This window comes from Coenobita brevimanus, chromosome 60, assembly GCF_032717465.1.
Source record: "Coenobita brevimanus isolate Jiangsu-jjx chromosome 60, ASM3271746v2, whole genome shotgun sequence".
Lineage (NCBI taxonomy): Eukaryota > Metazoa > Arthropoda > Malacostraca > Decapoda > Coenobitidae > Coenobita > Coenobita brevimanus.
The window spans coordinates 38,552,474-38,563,609 of record NC_137013.1 but is presented as its reverse complement, the minus strand read 5'-3'; the positions used below and the strand labels follow the sequence as shown (position 1 = coordinate 38,563,609).

The window sequence follows — 11,136 nt, the reverse complement described above, 5'->3', positions numbered from 1 at the left end:
TTTTTTTCTCTCTCTCTCATACACACACAAAGCACCCGGATCTGCCATACACCATCATACGCAGTAAATCCCATGGACCTCCCACAACGCTCTTCAATACATCTCTATACACACTGCCATTCCATTTTCAAGAGTAGCACTAGTTTTAATTATAATGTATTTGTGGGTTAATTTACTCTCATATATTTTTCAGTCATTAACTTCGGTGCAATCCTAATGTTTTAAATGTCACTACTGCTTCAAAACGTCTATACCTACCTGCCCACCTACCTTCCTTCCTACCTACCTACCTACTTATCTATCCACCTACTAACCAACCAAACAACCTACCTATCTAACTACCTTCCTACTTCCCTCCCTACTAAACTACCTACCTACGTACTGTACCTACTTATCTATCAATTTATCAACCTACCAACCAATCTATCTATCTACCTACTAACCAACCAACCTAACTATGTACCTCTGCTCATCCACTCCTCCTTCATTATCAACTTCCCTACAGTATCCACGATGGCTGGGTGGTGCAGCATTTGTCTGGCGATCAGTGTGTGAAGTTAATCTTTCTTTCATTATTCTTCCAAATGTTCGCACCCAGACACACATAACCTATACTCCTTTCACCTTAACTTGGTCCAGCTCTTCGTCTTTTTTTTTTTCAGCTTATTTCCCGTAGCTCAGTGGCAGGAAAAGACAATACTATGGCTCCACACCCGTTGACTCCTTTCCACGGCACTTCTTCATGACTAGTATTATATTCCAGTGTTAATCTATCGTTATAAATCGGCATTCAAGATGGAAAGATCGTGATTTTTGGCCAACTTAGAATAAAAGGAGTATAAACAACCTCCATCTACCTACAGTGCCTACCTGTCTAACCCTTGCCTACCTGCCAGTACCTTTTAATATTTATCTACCTACCTACCTACCTACCAGCCTACCGACTTACATACCTACCTACCTACCACTTATTTAACCTATCTACTCCTTACATTTCTTTTAACTATCTACCAATAACATTTTTATTTCTGTCTCTACCTCGCCACCCATCTACATATCGATCCCTTCCCCATCAACCTACCTCTCCCTACCTCCCTAACCCCCTCCCTCCCTCCCTACAACACCCACGCATCCACCTACTAACCTTTAAGTCAGTAGAAGTTTGTTGTATTTTAACTCTCTCTCTCTCTCTCTCTCTCTCTCTCTCTCCACACACACACTCTTCCCTCTACCACTAACCTGTCCCCTCTTTTGCACACTTATCCCCTCCCCCCCTCTCTTAATCCCCTACCCCCTACTCCTCTCACCCCCACCAACAACCTATCCCCCCTCTCTCTCATCTCTCCCTCCCTTCCTGTCTCTCCCCCATCTCTCGTAATCTCTCCCTCCCTTCCTCCCTCCCCCTCACTCACTCTTGCTCTCCCCCACCCCCTCCCACCATTGCTTCTAATCTCTCCCCCTCTCCTTCACCACCATCCCCTTCCCCTCTTTCTTCCATCCCTCCCCTCTCTCTCACTCCACTCCCATCCCCCTCTCCCCCACCATCGCCCCGTCTCTCTCTATCTCTCTCCACCCGCTCCTTTCCCCTATCTCCCTCTTTCTCTCCCAGACCATCTCTCCCTGACTCCTACACTACCATCCTCCCATCTCCCCCCTATCTCCCCCCCCACCATCTCCCCCCTATCTCTAACGGTTGTACAGGGGGGGGGGCAAGAGATAACGATGGCGACCCCGTGTTATCAGTTAGTGTGTCTGATAAGCTGCCCTGATGTGGGGACGAGGTGTGCACAGAGGTGAGTGAAAAAAGAGAGAAAAGTGAGAGAGAGAGAGAGAGAGAGAGAGAGAGAGAGAGAGAAATATGGACGGAAGATCTAACATACAGTAGGCGATATGGGAAGGAGGTATGCAGACGAGAGAAAATTAGAGAAAGAGAAAGTAAAAACATAAAAATAAAACAAAAAAGAAAGAGAAAAAGAAAGAAAAGAGAAATGACAACCCCTTCACCACGACGACGTCTTGCTTTATCAGGACGATTTTACTCAGCTTAGCAATTTTTTTCGAGCGAGGTGAGCAGATTAACAAAAAAAATAAATAAATAAATAAATAAATATATAAAACTAGTTAATCGAAGGTAAATCGGTAAATACAGAAGTCTGAAGAATAAAAAGGAAATATTTCGTCATTTACTTGAAGTGGCTGCCGATAAGGAGACTAAAGAGATGATAAGGGAGAGGGTAGTAAAAGTGGAGATAGCCAGGATGTGAGGAAAACTTAATCTGATGCGTGGATGGATGGATGGGTGGGTGGGTGGATAGGTGGGTATGATAGGTGAATCGATGAAGGATGGATAGTTGTGACTGGTGGATGGATGGATGGATAGGTGGATGGATAAATGGATGAATATGACTTAAGAGGATGGGTGGATGGAGAGAGAGGTGGATTTATGAAGGCTGGGTGGATGAATGAATATAATAGATAGGTGCATGGATGAAAGATGGACGGCGTGATATACGAGTGGACTGATGTGGGATGGATGGATGGATGGATAGATAGGTGGATGGATGCATAGATGACGTGGACCTGAAATGGGATGGAACTGACAGGTGATCAGACTGACTACTCGGTCGGTATGACGGATGGATGGATGGATAGAATGTTGGAGAGAGAGAGAGAGAGAGAGAGAGAGGTGGTAGGGAACACACACCTGCGTTGCATTTGTAGGAGGAGAAAGAGAAGGTGCAAAAGGGAAGACAAAGGGTTACCGTCCACCTCTCTCCCCACCCCTACTATTACCCTTTATACCACCGCTCCATCACCATCATCATCATCATCATCATCAACTAAAGAATGACTAAATTGGTAGAAACAGTCACACATTCACTCTCCTTATTCTTATGTCCATTGAAATCTCTCTCTCTCTCTCTCTCTCTCACACACACACACACACACACACACACACACACACACACACACACACCACCGCTATCATCATCAAAGACAAAAATGGAATAAACAGTTCCCCCCTTCACGTCCGATTCCTTGTACCCTTCCTCTCACCCAACACTATTCTTTGTCCAAATCAAACTTCTCCTCCTCCCTCCTTCTCCTCCTTTTCTTCTACTTCCTCCTCCTCCTCCTCCTCACCCAACTTGCCCCATCTACATCCAGGTCCATCAACAGAGCTAAACAATAGAGGAAAACAGTCGAAACAAAAGTCCTTTCACTCTCTTCCTTTTCTTCCCTCGACACTACTTCCCCCTCCCCCCTCAAAACCACCAAAGTCCTCTTCTTCTAACTGCTCTCTCTCTCTCTCATTCTTCTGCATCTTACCCCTCACACTCTTCCTTCTTGACATTTTTCCTTATCAGACTTATTCTATGTACTTCATTTACAAGGCAAAATGAAAAGAATTGCCCCCCCCCCTCCCTTTTCCCCTCAATCATTCTCTTCATTCTTGTTGTCCCTTTGGTTCTTCATTCTTCCCTCTCCTTGACATTTTTCCTTAACAGACTCATTCTTTTCACTTTGTCTAAATGGGAAAATGAAAAAATCCTCTCCTCATTCATCTTCACCCTTCTTCATTCTTACCTCTTCCTTCTCCTCCTCAGCATTTTTCCTCTTTAGACTCCGACTCTTTTCTTCATCTTCTTCTAAATGGAAAAATGAAAAAGTTACTCCCTTTCCCCTCAATCCTTCTCATCATTCTTCTTGTCTCTCTTCATTCTTCCTCTTCATAGTTCTCCTTTTCCTTCTCATCAGACTCTCTCTTTTCTTCTTCTATGTGTAAAAATGACCACTCCCTTCCCAGTCACTCTTCATTCTTCTTGTCCCTTCGATTCTTCATTCTTACCCTTCATGCTCTTCCTCCTCCTCAACCTTTTTCATCACTCACTCTTCTCCTACATGGAAAAATGAATGAGTTACCCCTCTTCCCAGTCACTCTCTTCATTCTTGCCACCAACCGTGATTCATTCTTCTTCATAATCTCCATTCATTTTTTATTTTTATTCTTCACTATTATTATTCATTTCACTGTTGCCATTTCCTGATTATTTTCATCTCCGGAGCGACTTATCGTACGGGAGATGGATATATATATATATATATATATATATATATATATATATATATATATATATATATATATGGCCTTAGTAAAGCCCTTATCATACACGATGCTCTAAAAACGAAGGAAGGAGAGAGGAAGGGAGGGAGGGAGGAAGGAAGGAAGGGGAAGGAAAGGAAGGTGAAGGGAAGGGAAGGATGGGGAAGGGAAGGGAAGGGAAGGGAAGGGAAGGGAAGGATGGGGAAGGGAAGGGAAGGGAAGGAAGGGGAGGGGAAGGGAAGAGAAGGAAAGGGAACGGAACGGAACGGAAGGGATGAGAAGAGAAGAGAGGAAGGAAGGGAAAGGAGAGAAGCAAGGAAGGAAGGAACGAACGAAGGAGGGAAGGGAAGAGGGGAAGGAAGGAAGGGAAAGGAGGGAGGGAAGGAAGGAAGGAAGGGAAAGGAGGGAAGGAAGGAAGGAAGGGAAAGGAGGGAAGGAAGGAAGGAAGGGAAAGGAGGGAAGGAAGGAAGGAAGGGAAAGGAGGGAAGGAAGGAAGGAAGGGAAAGGAGGGAAGGAAGGAAGGAAGGATGGATAGATAGCAGATGGGAATGAACATATTAACGGATGTATGGGACGGGAAGACTAAAAGGAGAGAAAGGAAGGGGAGACAGGGAGAAGGAGACAAATAAATCTAAGGAGGGAGAGACAGAAGAAGGAAGAGAGACAGAGAGAAAAGACGACAATAAGAGACAGAAATGGAGAGAGACGCTGATGAAGAGATAACGACAGAAAAAGAGTGACAGACAAAGAACGAAGGCAAAAAGGGACAGAAAGGAGGGGGAAAAGAAACGGTGACAGAAAATGATCAGAGAGAGGCAGAGAGAATTAGAAAAAGTGCAAGAAAAAAGCAGAAAGGCGACAGAAAAGGAAGACAGAAAGACATGAAAGGAGAGAAAGGGCAACAGAAATGAGAGACAAAAGGGGAGAAAGAGAGACTGAAGAGGGAGAAGGGGGGAGAGAAAGAGATGACATAGGGAGGGAAAGGGAAGGGAAGAGATGAGACTGGGAGAGGAAGGGAGTGAAAGAGAAATAGGGAGAAGAAGGGAGAGGAAGGGAGACAGGGAGACAACACAAAAATACCTATCACCCTGCCGTCATATCTGCAGACACTTTCAATTCTCCCTCACCACCGTCGTCGGGGGAGGGAGGGAGGGGGAAGGAAATGAGGGGGGAGGCAGAAGAGAGAGGGAAGGGAGGGAGAGCGAGGAGGGGAAGGGAGAGAGGGAGAGCGAGGAGGGGAAGGGAGAGAGGGAGAGGAAAAATGAAGATGGGAGTGAATGAGAGCGGATAAGAGGGAAAGGAAAGGACAGAATGAAAGAAGGAAGTGAGAGGGGTGAGGAGAAAAGGGGAATGGAGAAGAAAGGAAGGAAGGAAGAAAGAGAGGGGAGGGGAAAGGAGAGGAGGGGAGGGGAGAGGAGAGGAGAGGAGAGGAGAAGAGGGAAATGGTGGAAGGGAAAGGAAAAGTGAGTGAAGTAATGAGGCTAGAGAGGGAAGGAGAGAGTGAGGAAAGGAGGGAGAAGGGATATGCATGGAAAGGGAGAAGGGAGGAAAGTGAAAGGTGGGGGGAGGTAGGAAAAAGGGGCAGGCAAGGAGAGAAAAGAAAGGAGGGAGAAGCGAGAGGAAAGAGAAGAGAGCGGGGGAAAAGGTTAATAAGGTTGGAGGAAGGGGGAGAAGAATGGAAGAGGAGATATAAAGAGAGAGGGGAAGGGGGGAAAATCGGGGGAAGGAGAAGAATGGGAAGATGCAAAGAGAAGGAATGGGAAAAGAGGGAAAGAGAAAAGAGATGGGCAAAGAGAGGAAAAGGTGGAGAGGAAAAGAGGAGGAAAAAAGAGGAGAGAAGAGGAGAAAAAATAATATACGGGAGTAGAGGAATGAATGCAGGAAGAGACCAGGAAAGGGGAGAAAAGAGGAAGGAATGGCGGAGAGAGAGAGAGAGGAGGGGGGAGAATCTTACCCTCTTCTCTCGCTCTCTTCCTTTCGCCTTCCCCCCCTCACTGCATTCCCCCCACCTCCTCCCCTGCCCCCTCTTTGCATCCTCTCCCCTCACGTACCACTCCCTCCCCCTCTCTCCCTTCCCCTCCTTAGGCCTCCCCCCCCTCTCTAGGCGACTAAGTTAAAGACGCCCTCCCTCACCACCTCCTCAGCACACACACACACACACACACACACACACACACACACACACACACACACACACACATTCACTACTTCAGGTACACATACAAGCCCCAAATCACATAAACAAACATGCATACATACATACGAGTACATACACACATAAAAACAATATGCACACACAAAAACGACACAAGCCCAAAGTACACACGGATACACACATACATAAAAGCCCCAAATCACATACATACCTATACATACATGCCCCAGATCACAAACCTATACATACATACACACACACACACATTCCGTATATATTCAGTATACAGAAGACTGACAAACAAACACACATACATATACAAAACAAACACAAATATACAAAGAAAAACACAGACAGTAAAGTAAGTATTGTACAGTCAGCTCAAAAATTCATGTCTCCTCTCCAGTTCCGTTTTCTGTGGACTTCAAAAACTACGTGAAAATACAGCAAGTGACAAAAATACATCACACTGAAATTCAAGGTCCAGGAAGAAGCAGAAGAGGTGACAGAACTTTTGATGGCGACTGTACATGGATAGATAAACAGATTGATGGGTGGATAGACATAAATTTCTAAAAGGGTAGTTCTTATAGAGGGAATCATGAATACAGATGGAGATGTTACAGAGAAACTGATAGATTTGCATACAGTACTGCCCTCCGTGTGTGTGTGTGTGTGTGTGTGTGTGTGTGTGTGTGTGTGTGTGTGTGTAATGCCTGAGTATGTGAGTTAGTTATGTCTGTTTGAATGCGCTAATGTATGCATGTATATCTAAGCATTGTGTGTGTGTGTGTGTGTGTGTGTGTGTGTGTGTGTGTGTGTGTGTGTGTGCGTGTGTGTGTAACCATGCGCATATACAAACAAGCATAAACCTGAACGTAAAGCCTACCATCACAATTACAACCCACATTAACCTCCTTCCAGACCAGGCCACCCTTGTTACTGCCCCCTTCCTGCCTTCACACCATTTCACTCAACTGGCAGGAGATTAAATGCAGTTCTAACCTATCCCTTCACTCACATGTGGGTTTGTATTTTTTCCTTGTTTTATAATTTATTTTCGCTTATGATGATTCTGTTTAGCTTAGGAGACTTACTTCTTACTGTATTCCCCCAGATTATTTACTTTCTTTACTGTTTTCTTGTAAATTCCTTAAGATTTTATTCAATTTCGGAAAGATGTACTGAAAGGATTTGAAATACGATATGATAAATTGAGACTTCTAGGTAGATATACTGATTAAAAAAAAAAAAAGAGACATTTAGGTAGATAAACTTATAAACTGAAACGCTTAAAATATAATGATAAAAAGGGAGAAAGAAAGATAGAGACAGACTGAGAGACAAATATAAAGAATAAATAGATCCTTACCTGTCAAAGTTCTCATACTCGTAGATAGATACTGATAGATATATAAGAAGGTAGACTAGTGCACGAAGGATGGATAACTAAAAATAACTAAAAATAACTAAATACGTAAATAAAGGTGAATAAATAAAGAACTTGATTTAGACAGATAAACCATCATATAAATAGGTAGCTTTGACAGATACAAATAAACAGACAGATAGATAGATAGGTAAGCAGACATAGATAGATAGATAGACAGATAGGTAAGCAGACAGACAGACAGATAGATAGACAGATAGGTAAGCAGATAAACAGACAGATAGATGAGCAGATAGATAGACAAATGGATAGATTGGTAAGCAGACAGACTGGAAGATATAGAAAGGTAAGCAGACAGACATAGATAGGTAAGCAGACAGACAGATAGGTAAGCAGATAGACAGATAGGTAAGCAGACAGACAGGCAGGTATAGACAGGTAAGCAGATACATAGATAGGTAAGCATATGGATAGATAGACAGATAGGTAAGTAGACAGACAAACCCAGAACACCTCCTCACCTGTCAAAGTAGTTCTCGGACTGTGCACACCTGAGGAGCCTGGCCAGGGGGGTGGTGGAGGTGGGGTCTTCCTCTCCTCCACTGCTGCACCCCTCCTCCTCCAGCGCCTCCTCCACCCCTCCCCCTCCCCCTCCGACGTCCTCTCTCCCTCCGCCCGCATCGTCCTCGTCGTCCTCGTCCTCGTCGTCGTCGTCGTGAAGGGCACCCGAGACCACCCCAGCCGCCTCTGCAATGCTTATGATGCCGCTCGCTGGACCCTCCCCGCCACCACCTACACTACCATCTGAGGCAAAGAGTCATTATCATCATCATCATCATTATTATTATTATTATTATTATTATTATTATCATCATCATTGTAATCCCCGCCACCATCTACACTCCCATCTGAGGCAAAGACAATCATTATCATCATTATTATCATCATCATCATCATCATCATCATTATAATCGCCACCCCCGCCTACACTCCAATGTGACACAAGGACAGAATCAGCTATTATCATTATTATCATTATCATCATCATCGTCATTACAATCGCCACCCTCACCTCCACTCCAATCTGACTCAAAGACAAAATCATAGCCACCATTATCATCGTCATTATCATCATTACTATCGTTATCATCGTCATTACCATCAGCACTATCATCATCATCATCATTATAATCATCGTCACCACCACCACCTACATTACCATCTGACAGAAAAAAAATCATCATTATCATCATCATCATCATCATCACCATCATCTTATTATCACCACCACCACCACTTTCATCATCATCATCATCATCATCATTATCACCACCACCACCACCAACACTTTCCTCATCATCATCATCATCATCATCATCATCATCATTTTGGCGTTTTAAAAGGACCCTATTGACCTACACTGCCATCTGCCATAATAAATAATCAATAAATAAAACTAACGATAAATATATACAGTAAATGTGAACGTGAATCAAGCAGGAAGGAAAAAGGCAACAGGAAGAGGAAGACAGAGAGAAGAAAGACGGAAGTGGAAGTAACGAAACGAAATGCCCGGGAAAAAAAACATGAAAAAAAAGGGGAGGGGGGAAGACAAGGTAAAAGGACAGGTGCAAGTAGGCGGAAGGGAAATTGGGGAAATGGTTATCATCATCATCATCACCATCATTACCACCATCATCATCATCATCATCATCATCATTACCACCACCATTATCATCATCATCATCATCGGGAAATTAATATTAAAGGGGAGAACCATCATTACCATTTCCATTACTATCATCATCATCATCATCATCATCATCCATAAATTATCATAACCATCATTAACATCCTCTGAAAATGTTATATTCCCTTAATGTATATATGGTCAGAGAGAGAGAGAGAGAGAGAGAGAGAGAGAGAGAGACGGATGAAAGAATAAAACGGAGAGACAAAAATATAGGGGTGGAGGAGGAGAAGAGAGTGAGGAGGGAAGGATGACAGAAACATAAAGAAAATTACACGAGGGAAGGAGGAAAGAATGAAGAAAGAGAGGAGGAGGAGGAGGAGGAGAAAATGAAAAAAAATACAAAAAGGAAGGAAAGAAGGAACGACATAAAGAAGGAAAGAAAGCAGAAATAGAAAATTACATGAAGGAAGAATGAAGCAAGAAAGACAGGAGGGAGGGAAGAAAATAACAAAAGATGAAAAGAAAAGAGAAGGAAGGAAGGGGAGAAGGAAGGAAGGAAGGAAGGGAGGACAGGGAGGCAAGGATTGGTGTAGGCCCGCCCACGCCAAACTGGGTGAAAAATACAAGAGGAGGATAACTTAAGAAAACTGTTCTGTTAGGCAGGAGGGAAGAGGGGAGGGAAGGGAGGAAAGAGGGGAGAGGGGAAGGAGGAGGGTAAAAAGGAGAGACGGGAGGGAGGAGGGTAAAGAGGGGAGGAGGGGGGGAAGTCGGAAAAGAGGGAAGACAGGAGGGAAGAGGGGAAAGGGATGAAGGGAAAGAGGGGTGAGGCGAAGGGAGGAGGGGAAAGAAGGGACAGAAAGGGGAGAATCAAGAGAAGGTGAGGCAAGAGGGGAAGGGGGGAAGCACTGAGGAAACAGGAGAAAGTTGGGGAAGAGGGACGTGGAGGAGGAGGCAGGGAAGCAAAGGAGGAAAGAAGAGAGGGTGGTAGAGAGAGGAAAGTAACGAGAGGGAAAAGGGAGGCGGGGAAGGGGGTTAAAATGGGAAAGGGAAAGGGAAGGAGAAACGAATGGGGGAGGGGAAAGAGAAAAAGGAAAAATAAAAGGAGGAAGGGAGAAAGGGAGAGATAAATAAGAAAAAAGGGAGCTAAAATAGGGCAGGGAGAAGGGAGAATGAAAGAGTGGCGAAGTTCAAGAAAAATAAAATGGGAAAAAAAGAAAATACAAAGAAAAAATGCAAAGAAAAGAAAAAAAATAGCATACCATGAGATGAAATAAGACAAAAGAACAGATGAGACAGGATGAGGAAAGATGAGGAAAATGGATAAAAAAAAGGGGAGGAAAAAACGAGATGTGGAGAGAGGAAAGGAAGACGACAGAGGAAACAGAGAAAAAAAATGTTAAAGACGACAATGCAAGAAAAGAAGGGGAGCAAGATGGAGGAGGAGGAGGAGGAGGAGGAGGAGGAGGAAGGCAGAGAAAAAAGGGAAGCAAAGACGGGGAGACGGGAGGGATAAAAAGTGAGAAAAGGAAGTGTGTGTGTGTGTGGGGGCGGGGGAGAAGTACATAGGTAGACAAACATACCTGATTCCATTCACACACACACACACACACACACACACACACACACACACACACACACACACACACAAAATTCTTACACCTTTATAACCCTACCCTTCCTTCCCTCCCTTCTCAAATATCCTTACTTCTCTCCTTCCTCTGTTATTCTTCCTTTCTTATTTCCTTCTTCCTCTCCTTCCTTGTTTCCTTCCTTCCTTACATCCTTCTCCTCCT

The 11,136-nt window shown here is 44.1% G+C and overlaps 1 protein-coding gene across 1 annotated transcript in view; it reads right to left on the bottom strand.

Annotated features, from left to right (window-relative positions):
- LOC145403039 (serine/threonine-protein phosphatase 4 regulatory subunit 1-like) overlaps nt 1-8,254 on the bottom strand; it is a 275,696-nt gene extending 267,442 nt beyond the window's left edge. Inside the window, exon 1 of the mRNA XM_080274880.1 lies at nt 8,172-8,254. The gene's annotated coding sequence lies outside the window, so the exon portion shown is untranslated. The remainder of the gene's footprint in view (nt 1-8,171) is intronic.
- Between the last annotated feature and the right edge of the window lie 2,882 nt (nt 8,255-11,136).